The sequence below is a fragment of the Mustela putorius genome, unplaced genomic scaffold (genome assembly GCF_011764305.1).
Source record: "Mustela putorius furo isolate JIRA1106 unplaced genomic scaffold, ASM1176430v1.1 tig00000905_pilon_pilon_pilon, whole genome shotgun sequence".
NCBI classification, from domain to species: domain Eukaryota; kingdom Metazoa; phylum Chordata; class Mammalia; order Carnivora; family Mustelidae; genus Mustela; species Mustela putorius.
Window position 1 is genome coordinate 4,741,738 of NW_025421511.1, and position 11,819 is coordinate 4,753,556.

Sequence of the window (11,819 nt, forward strand, 5' to 3'; positions counted from 1 at the left end):
GGAGTGAGATTGCCGGAGTGAGGGCTGCCCTGTGCACCTGGAGTGAGTGATCTCTGCGCCAGGAGACGTGGTGCAGACAGTCCCTGGGTGTGAGGGAGCCAGGGGAGTCAGGTGCAGGAGATGCCCGTGGGCCCCGATGCTGACAGGACCCGCCCTACACAGCCCAGTGTGCTTCTGTGTTCCTTTGGAGCGGAGCAGCTGCTGGCAATGGCCCGGAATGCAGCCTGCTGCCCTCTCTTCCGACCACCGGGCTGCAGGGTCCACCAGGCACACAGATGGGACCGATCAGCGGCGTGCTGGAGCTGCCCGGGAGCTAGTCTGCAGGACGTTTCATTTCCCCCCAAATATGTTCCTTTTCACCCACCATGAGAATTCCTTTGTCACCATGTGCTTCTCTGATGGTGCAACTCTTGGCTTCCATCCAAAATGGTAATTCATTTCTTATCTCACAAAAGTCCCAGGATGCTAGCCACGGTGGACTTCTGGTTTACTCTGAGGGAGAAGAGGGAGTCCTGATACCTCCAGGCACGGAAGCTTTCTTTCTAGGAGTTCACCTTTCAAAGGCGAGGGGAGCCCTCACTTTGTCCTCTCCAGGTGAGATCACCCAGGTCCTTCCCAGCCAGGCTTCGAGAACCTCCCGAAGCCTCTTTTCCCTTTAGAAGCAGAGGAAATTCCTTTCCCAGGACGCCTGTCCAGCAGAACGCGCCCACCGGCTCTGTGGGCCGCCCCTCATCCAGCTCCCCCACGGCTGCTCTGCGGAGTTCGGAGTTCGGGAGTGGAGCAGACGGACTGCACAAGGTTCTTCTGACACAAGGGGATGTCTGACCCAGATGCCGGGGTGTCACCATCTCCCATCTGTCTATTATGGTTACTGACTCTCTGTCATCTGTCGTCCTCCCTATGTGTTTGGGCAGGTAGTAAGCTCTTTAGTGTTTCTAACTTAAAGACCTCTGTTGTCTTTGTAAAGCACTTTTCCTGTTTAGTAGGTAAACATTCTCATTCAGATTCTGTTACAATTCCTAGAAGGTTGGGAGCATTATTCCCGCCTCAGAAAAGAGTCAAGTTTTCTAGTGCCCACTGGTAGAGAAGAAACGCATACCTAGTTCTGATTCCCAGCCAGTTCTCATTAGTAAAGGAAACCAGGGAGAAACGAGGCTCCCACAGGCCTTCAGCCTCCTGGAATGAGCACAAAGAAAACAAAAGGAAAAAAGAAAACAACAAAGATGCAGGTCTTCAGACCTACTTGGTTTGGGGAGGTAAGACATCAGCCTGGGGAAGCTGTTCCTTCTCACCTCTTTTCGCAGAATCATTATCATTCTGCAGCAGCTTCCCAGTTGCACGTCGGGCTTTTCCCAAGAGTTTACTTGCTGCTTGTAGCCACGGCTTGAAGACAAGGCCAAGGAAATGATGGGAGGGGGGCGCAGAAGCACATTGGTCGGAAAGGTAGGAAGACCATTCTAAGGCTAACGCCTTTCAGTGGACATTTTACTCAACGGTACACTTGCCGGGCTCCTTAGTTCTGTTGAGTAGTGATGACATTGGGGATAGTAATTTCCAAAGGCATCTGAGGATGCAGAAAAGCGTTGGTGCTAGTTACTGTGGCGAGTCTCCTTCCGACTGATAGACAGCCTCCTTCTGTACTGGGGTTTGAGACCCCCCAATCCAAGACCCCCCCAATCTTTTTTTTTAATTTTTTATTTTTTATAAACATATATTTTTATCCCCAGGGGTACAGGTCTGTGAATCACCAGGTTTACACACTTCACAGCACTCACCAAAGCACATACCCTCCCCAATGTCCATAATCCCACCCCCTTCTCCCAAAACCCCTCCCCCCAGCAACCCTCAGTTTGTTTTGTGAGATTAAGACTCACTTATGGTTTGTCTCCCTCCCAATCTCATCTTGTTTCATTGATTCTTCTCCTACCCACTTAAGCCCCCATGTTGCATCACCACTTCCTCATATCAGGGAGATCATATGATAGTTGTCTTTCTCCGCTTGACTTATTTCGCTAAGCATGATACGCTCTAGTTCCATCCATGTTGTCGCAAATGGCAAGATTTCATTTCTTTTGATGGCTGCGTAGTATTCCATTGTGTATATATACCACATCTTCTTGATCCATTCATCTCTTGATGGACATCTAGGTTCTTTCCATAGTTTGGCTATTGTGGACATTGCTGCTATAAACATTCGGGTGCACGTGCCCCTTTGGATCACTACATTTGTATCTTTAGGGTAAATACCCAATAGTGCAATTGCTGGGTCATAGGGTAGCTCTATTTTCAACATTTTGAGGAACCTCCATGCTGTTTTCCAGAGTGGCTGCACCAGCTTGCATTCCCACCAACAGTGTAGGAGGGCTCCCCTTTCTCCGCATCCTCGCCAGCATCTGTCATTTCCTGACTTACTGATTTTAGCCATTCTGACTGGTGTGAGGTGATATCTCATTGTGGTTTTGATTTGTATTTCCCTGATGCTGAGTGATATGGAGCACTTTCTCATGTGTCTGTTGGCCATCTGGATGTCTTCTTTGCAGAAATGTCTGTTCATGTCTTCTGCCCATTTCTTGATTGGATTATTTGTTCTTTGAGTGTTGAGTTTGCTAAGTTCTTTATAGATTCTGGACAGAGACCCCCCCCCCAATCTTAAAACACAAGTGATAGTGGGGAGTTCATGCATGAAGGAGCGGTAGTGATTAGACCAAAAAAAATATAAATTTGAAGAAGTCATTATTTTTGACATGTAAATTATAAATTTAAAATGAAAGGACCACCTTATTGACGTTTCCTAGGGAAGGAAGCCACCCGCGTCATGCAGTGCTTACGGATTCCGAGTTTGCTCAGACTAAGGTGCTCCTCATTTGGTGACATTACACACCAACAATTTTTCAAGAAACCGTTTTCACTGAGCAAGACAATCATAGGGCAGATGCAGGGATTTCAGTTGTTTTCATCTTAGTCTTTCTGACCAAGAGAAGCTTGGTAAGGGCTTGGTAAGAAGCTTGGTAAGCTTCGCCGGGAGCTCACTTCTGTACGTTTAGTACATTTCTGTCTTGGTGAAGACTCTCCAAACCACAGGCTGATTACCACAAAAAGCTTGTTTAGGAGAGTATCGTAAGTAAGAAACACTCTGATAGTTCAGTTAGAATAGGGTATTTCCAGGTTAAATTTGATCTATTCGATGTTGGTATTTTGAACTGTTTCACACAGTTTACAACGCATTGTATTTATGAATTCTTGTGGATTAAAGTTAAGTATTAGTAGAAAAAGCAATATTCCTTGCTTCTTGCAAGGAAGAATAATTCTGATTAAACTACATCTTGACACTCCAGTGTATGTGGAAGGGTGAAGACGGTGGTGGGTCCCACTCTCTAGTCACCGCCGGCTGAGGAGGCTGTTCCCGGCGCCTCAGGACAAAGGTCCAACTCAACTACATGACAATGGTCACTCCAAACGCCCCGTGGGATGCACATCGAGCTCCCTGCTGACAACAGAAACATCACGGAGAGACAGGAATGAATCCGTGGGCTTTAGAGAAAGAGCTGGCATCTCTCTGAGGATAACGCACTCTCCCGGGCTTGTTCAAGCTAGTCATGGAGCTAAAGCCCTCTCCCCATACAGAGGACTTCCTGTTTTTACACAGAAATTCTAGAACTAACTCAAGCATTTATGATGTTTGCTACGGCTACCTTGGTCAGACACTAATTATTGAAACTGAACAGTTTATTTGCTGTTATAATAAACTATATATGCGGAAACATCCTATTACATACAGGGGATATATAGAAAGAGACATTAAATTAAAGCAAGGATGAACAGATTTTAATACTGAATTAAGATCAGCTTGTCCCTCTCAGACACCTCTGACATTTAGGTCCTTTGAAAAGAAGCTACATTTAATTGCAGTAAAAATTTAAGTGTTCTTTGGATATCATACAAATTCTTAATAGTAGTCATTTTTGCTGGTGTAATTAATAATGAGTGCTAATTTATTTTTTAAACAAAAAAAAAGCTTTTAAAATTTCCTTATAAATTAATGTATTTCTAGCCTATTTCTTTTTGAAAACTCTGCCATCTCTAAGGGAAATATAAAAAGTCAGCAACATAATATTGTCTTTCTAGACAAAATTTGTCACTGTCTGAAAAAGTCAGAAGTAAAATGATGATGGTGACATGTGCAGTCATTCGACACCACCTTAAAGCAGAAACCACAGACAACTTTGGTATAAATTCATTATACATTTATGGTTCATGTGCTTTTTTGGTATAGATTCTGCATATATATATATAGATATATAGATATATAGATATATATGCTGCATAGACATATTAGATACTCATGTGATATGTATATGTATTATATATAAACATTATTTTTATATGTAAACATACAATCATATTCTTTTCTCAAATAAAGAGATAATAACTTTGGAGGAGTTCTAGAAGCAGTAAGTAAATAACGAGATATTCCAACTACTTTCAAGGATGATTTTCAACCATACACACAGGAAGAACTTTTTAAAGCCGGACTCTGAAAGTGAGGCTTTTTTAAGGACCCGATTCTCGTGGCTGAACTATCATGGGTCATCCCAGCTGGAAGGCATGGGGGCTTTGGTGGCTGCCCTAGTATGGAGACCTAGACTCTGTTCTGTGAAAACACTGGTTAGCTTGGGGAAAAGAGAGTAGGAATTTATAAAACGTGGGTTTAGAAATATTAGTTTGAACCAAGAGGCTCTGCACTGAGAGCTGGTGGTTCGGTAGCTGGGCCCCACTGAACGGTTGGTATGTATTGATTCTGTCCATCAAAACACAGAAAAATTGATTGTGTGTAAAAACAGTATTCTTTTTCAGAATGCACAGGTTTCTGAGTGATTACTCAACCAGAATCCTAATGAAGAGTTTTAGTAATTCCAAGGAATGTTTATTTTTATACAGCTTGTTGCATCCTACAAAGAGCTTTTGACTCATCGTGTGTTTTTGTTTGTTTGTTTGAGAGAGAGAGAGGTAGAGAGGGGACACAAGCAGGGGGAGTGAGGGAGGGAGAAGCTTCCTGTAGAGCAGGGAGCCCGATGCGGGGCTCGATCATGACCTGAGCCGAAGGCAGATGCTTCACCTACAGAGCCACCCAGGGGCCCCTGACTCATTGTTTAAATATTAAATGACCTTCACATTCTGGATGATCTCTAAAGTGCTTTCCCGAGTTCCAAATCTGCAGTACTCTGGACTGAACGTGGTTTAGGAGGAAAACTGACATCTGAGCTGACCCATGGAAAAGGGGTCTCTGTCATCTGGGAGAACACTTGCCCCATAACCACTACTTGGAAAGCCGGTAGAGCCAGGAAACCATGTCCGACCGTGGAGGGACCCGATCACCCAAGCAGAGCCCAAGCAGGCAGATGCTTGCTTTCATGCAACGTAGCACTTCTGCCACCATGGTGTAGCTCTGCTTTTCTCACCAGCTTCTTTTCGAGAGCTCTTACTGATTCTTGCCAAAACGATCACAATGTTCACAGTATGAATTATGACGGAACTACAGGAATAAAAGCCCACGACGTGTGTGCAGGTGTGTTCCTGAGTGTGGTTCACACAAGGACCAAAACTCAGTAAAATTCGATCCATTCTAATCACATAAAATATCAGAGCAAAGATGTGTTTATCGGGGTGGAGTGATGTGATGGCTTGTCCAGAAAATAATGAGAGAAATCAGACTGAAGGTCAGGCCTATCCGGTAAGTCTCTATTTACAAAGACAACATCACAGGACAGAGTTATCAGGACAGACAGAAGTACGAGTTGAATGTTTTGAGGAAGAAAAAAAAAAACACCCAAGCAAAAGTCAAGTTGCCAGTGTCCCCAACAGCCTCCAACTTAAGACAGATAGAAAACGCCGCCCATTAGTTTGTACACCTGCTAAAGCACATCCAGGTCCTCTGAGACATTTGAGTCGATATACTAACATTTAAATCCATATATGATGTTACCTTCCACCCAGTATCGGGATTATTTCTTCTTCCCCTCACACTCCAGAACAGGCCGCTCAGTGCTCACTCCTTCCATGCGGACAAGTCTCTGGGGAGCACGGTTACCTGCCCGCAAGGCCAGAAGGGGAAGAGCAGGAGGGGCTGTCCCCCCGAACACTCCTGTTTGGAAGACCAGCACATGTAGAGCCCTCCAGCATGGGGGTGGGAGCGGAGAGGGCTCCAGGGGCGCCTGGCTGGCTCCGTCAGAGGAGCAGGGGACTCTCGACCTCGGGGACCTGAGTGCGCGCCCCACGTTGGGTGGAGAGATGACTGATTAAATCAATAAAATTACGGCACTTGAACCCATAAATCATAGATTATTACATCAAAATGATTTTATAACTGAAAAATTATTGGCCAAATTGAATGTTAAGAGACAAGAATTTTAAGCTTTAGAAAGTATGTCCATTAGAAATCACATTTAGATTTTTTTCATTCCCCATTTCCATAATACCTTGGAGAGTGCGTGAACAGACACAGAGAAAGCACTTTTTATTACTTTTTGACTAAAAATAATAAATATTTTTTCCAGAGGAAGGCGCAGTATCTCACCCTGGGAAATCATAGCTTACTCAGTCCCGGGGAAAACATCATTCTTTGAAAATAGAGTGTACTCTGTTATTAAGTGCTTTTGAAAGTATGTTGGAAACTCTATATTTTGTAAACTTGTGTATCCTCTTGACTGTAGTCCTGATTTTAATCTGTTCCATATCATTATTAAGCTTACTCGCAAGTTAATAAGTATTTCTGATTTTCCTTGGTTTTTCCTTCTAGAACTCGCAGTGAGGAGAACACTGCTCACCTTTAATACAGTTAATCAGCATTCTCAATATATCCCCAAAATAGAGGAAAATAGGAATAAGACCGATATATTTGGAGACACAGTTTTCCAGATTTACAGTAGTTCAGCAAAATTCACCTAACCGTTTAATCTTGCTTTAAAAATGGTTAAATATAATGAATGAGCATATTTGTAGTAGATCTTAAATTTCCCTGCCCTCTTTATTTCCACGAAATATTAGCCTTTTGAATGAAAATGTGGGGAGTGAAGAACACATCATGTCGTTTGTGTTCAATGTAGCTAAAAATCTGGCTTTAAAATAAAAGCAACGGAACCTAGGATGATCTCCACTCTTTATGAAACAGTTTTCCGGTACCCCTCCCGTTGGTGGACATGACTGATTTTCCTGAACACAAATTGTGAATGTCGGAGACACAGAAGGGACCTATAAATAAAGCCCAGCATCTGGAGAAAACATAGACAAACAAACAAAACACAACCCGGGGTTAACTGTTAATGTTAATGACGCAGCTTCTGAGATCCTGGTTCAGCAATTTATTTTGGGGAATTTATAAATCTAATTCCTTCCCCATAGTCGTACCTATTTCTCTTTAAACAGGTTTCCTACATAAGATTTAACTTGGGCCCAGGGAGGAAAGCATTCTTTTAACTACCAGTAAGTAAACTACAGAAGAAACAACCAAAAAGTCCTGCCAACATCCTATATGTTTTGAAATTTTAAAAATATGCTTCTGAACATTTCAGTTATCCAAAGTATATAGTTGACTATAGAAATATTGTTAGCTAAATGAAGACATATGGGATAAAATTTCCATACTACCCTAAGGAGGACTTTCTAAACCATCAGACAGCAAACCTCAATGGTGAACATGAAAATAATTTCCTTTAAAAGCAGTGAGAGGCAAGAACACCCCTCTCCTATCACCCTTTCCCCCGAAAAGCACCTTGCAGTATCTGGCCATTATAGAAAGGCAAGAGAAACACGACAACAAAATGTACAACTTAGAAAGGAAGAATGAAGCCGTCATTGTCCAGTGACGTGATTACATGCGTGGGAGACCTGAGAAATCAGAATTTGGAGAACTTTCACGTGGTTGTCATACACATGACTCCCATTTACAATGTGGCCATAGATCGTATAGTAACATTATGTAGAGTCTATCATTTGATAACATAGTGAGTGTGCTATGTAGTACGGAATATGAAGTCTGGGGAGATGTCCCCCCAAGCAAAGTCATTTCTGTTTTTCCCCGTGTAACATGCAGAAGCTCACACTGAGGGGCTACAGGGAAACCTGGAAGAGCCCGAAGTGAATTTTCCTGCCAAATTTATCTTGACCTTAATGAAAATAACTCCATGTTGCCATACTCTCTCTTTGAGTTTGGTCACTGCAGAAACATTATGAAGCCATTCATATTCCATGATCAGCGTCTTCCTTGGGACAGATGTCCTAGAGTAATGCAAGTGTCACCCTGCGTGTGTGCACACCAGCTTGCATGCGCACGTTTGTTGAGAGCAGCACTGTTTTCGAGCCATGCTGGAAGACATCACAATGTCTATCAATAGTGCAATGCCTGGCTTCATCGGGAGACCTTCAGGGCACAGAGCACGGTACAGCAGTGGGAGGGGAAGCCTCCAGTTCCACGGAACCACGTGTTGGAGGGTGAGTGGGTGCCAGGCTTCCCGCTGCCTCCAGCCACACTCACTCTCTTGCTGAGCGCCCCAGGCTTGTGCTTTTCCCTACGATCTACTGATCTCGTCAAGTCGTGCGTTTCCGGCACAGACGTCTTTCTTCAGCTTCACACTGAACATTCAGACATCTTCATGAAATATCTACTTAGCAGATTGGGTTGAAGAAAAAAAAAAAAAGACACCCCATATTCAAATCCGTTGGGGGAAAACATCTGTTTTAAAGTAGCTAAAAACCCAATAAATCGCTTTTTGCTATAATTTACTTTTGGTCATTTGACAACTCTTTTATGTTATTTGTCATGGAACTCTAAGAAATTATCTACCCCTTCAGGCTGAAAATGGAGAAAAGAAAACCAAAATGATTTATTTCCTTTGAAAATAATGTTATGGATGATGATGTTTCATCAAAATAACATTGTTAAAAAAGAAATGGATGTAAAAGGTTTGACTTATGATAATAGTGTTTCATGAAAATAGTACTTTTTAGCAGATGGGACTGAACTTACAAATATTGAAAGAGCACTTAGGAAGCCAGCTAGAAAAAGCACTGACATAGAATATATTCAAGTAAAGAATGGAATTTCATTGTTATGTAAAGAAAGAAACAATAATGTGTTCCCTGCGATTGAAATACATCTTGTGAAATGAGACCAATCTTTGCAGAATTATGGACGCTGAAGAATGACAACAAAATACCCCTGCTGAAACTCACCATGCCACCTTCATCTTCTCACAAACGATGTAACACCATTGGTCTGAAGATAACTTCCCATGCCTACATCCTGGGCTAGGTCTCCTGAGACCTCTTTAGAAAGCTTTTCTGGGTCATGCTACGTGGTTTCACTCGTCTTCCCATTGGAAACATCCATTGTCTCATTCTTCTGCCCTGCAGTCTCTCCAGATCAGAGATGAGGGTTATCAGTTCTTTCCCGTTTCTGTGCCGTAAGACTTTTTCTACAGAGTTCTGCCCCCAGAAAGATGATCAAGAGAAAACAGTATTTGAGAGCACCTTGCAAGATGTTTTCACATGCCATCATATCCAATGACGATATGATGTTCTTGTTATCTACTATGAACCTGATTTTGTCAACTTTGCCACCATTTGGCTGGTCAGGAAAAGCAGGCACAGAGAGGTTAAGTGACTTCCCTAACGTTACATTAGAAAGCAGAGATGATTAAGTGCGAACCCACTTGGCTAACGAAGATCATTTCATGCTTCCGCAGCTTGGATTAGATAAGAGGACCTCATTTTCATGACATTATTCATTTAGAAAACATTCGACTTTTTTAATTCTTTTCGTAGGACTTTTGCTCTCTTACTTGCAAGCTGGTGCCTAAAGGAGTCCCCGAGTTCAAAACGATTTCACTTCCTCTTTTCCCACACATTTCTCCAACATTTTTTGTAAAACTTCTCACCATCTAGGTTTCAAGTTCAGTGGCCCCTTGACCCAAGGGACGGCCCCAGGCCCTGTCTGTGGAAGGTGTTCCTTCAGTGGGTTCCTTCAGTGGGTGCCTGTACACAGAGCAGGTCTGGGACAGCGGGCGTTCAGCCGCGCACCTGTGCTGGGCCAGGCTCTCCCGTATGGACTGCGCCGTGCGGTTAGGAAGGAGAAAGCACGACTTGATATTTCAGCCCAGAGCCCTGTGAGTCAACACAACATGGTGAAGTGTTACCAGCTCTGCGGACTTCTGAGAGGCCTAAATTTAGTTAAGTAAGAACCCGCTGTTGTGTTTGACAAAGTACAGTTCTTTTCTCCCCTTTGGGTCTCACTGGCTTACGTCACCTTAGGCCCCCCTTCCTTCCCCAGCCTCTGTGGATCCTGTCCCCACGCGTCCGCCCAGTGCCGTCCGCCCAGATTGCAGGATGGCAACTAGGCCGAGGAAAAGCATCTGGAGTCTCCGAGCAGTTCCCGGACAGAAACCTACCGGGGATCTCACTGCAATCCTGCCGCGAATGGCCACGCCTGCGTGGGGGTTACCCCCGCCGCTGATACTCAGTAATCTCCCAAACTGATTTGCTTCTCCTGGGTTACCATCGGGGAGGAAAGGAATTTGACGTCACACATGAAGAGCTGAAAGTTGTCTCATTCGCATAATAGAATGTTTTGTGCTTTTTCCATTTCTATTTCTTTTTAGAAATTTATTTCATTTCAGAAGTTCTTGTTTTGTTTCTCCTGCTACTTAACTCCGGACCCAAGTGAGATAAGACAAGACCCTCTGTGGCTCCAAAGACACCCAGGACTGTGAGGCCTGTTGTCCGCTGGGAAGGAGGACCTCAGACTCGCGGGTGACCTACACGTCACAGATCATCTCAAGCAGGGACTTGGGGAGGCCTATTTAGAGATAACATGCCCAGGAATTAATTAACACTCTATTTACTTGAAAATAATGCTTGAAATATAGTGAATACTTGAATATACTGCTTGAAAATATTGCTCCGCATGATTCAGAGGAGGGTAAAAAGCCTCTAACCGACATTTCGGGCCACCACGTTGACCTCTAAGGAGAGAGCAGTTAACTGCATTCCGTGGAAAGTGCACAGACCGATTCCCGTACTGTCATTTGAAAACAGGATTAAGCCAGAATCGGCCTCGCCCAGCTCCGTGTCTATCATCTGGTTTTCAAGTCACACCAAGCCCTGCTCCCGCCAATGCAGCAGGAACGCACTGAAGTTCTCCGGGCGAGTTTGCTGTCCACACAGCAAGAGCTCGCTCAGACCTGACCAGCTCCCTCCAACGTCGGCCTTCAAACCCTTGTGACTCTCTCTGATGCCTGTCCCCAAGCCACCATCAGTTTCACGTCTCTCCCCACGGGTCAACTCTCTGCACGCCTCGGCTTTCCTTGAACAATCGGCTCCGTGCACCTCCGATTCCAAACCCTGAGCGTCCCCAGGTTGCCCTCCGAGTGGACAGAGCTGTCTCGCTACGGATGCAGCCCATCAGGCAGGCCCTCTTCTGGCTCCAGGTCTTCTGCGCCCATAGGTGGTGCCCGTATTCATTTCTCCCCGTGTCCTGTCTTTCTTCTGGGCCCTATGTGGGTGCTAATCTGGGCGATGCTGGCATGAAAAACATGTCAGAAAACCATGTCTCCAGCAGGGGTTGGGGATCGCGTGGAGCTAAGGGCACAGTGGCTGTTGGCTTGACGCACAGCCCAGAATGGCTGACAGTCACGCTGGCCTGCATGGGGAACCGTGCCCGCCCCCCGCGCCTCACTCTCCCGCCCTCCCGAGCCCCTGCCCACACGGCAGTCAGCAGCCTCCTGTCGTCGCCGGACCCGTCCTGACTCAAAATATCTGTTCTTCAC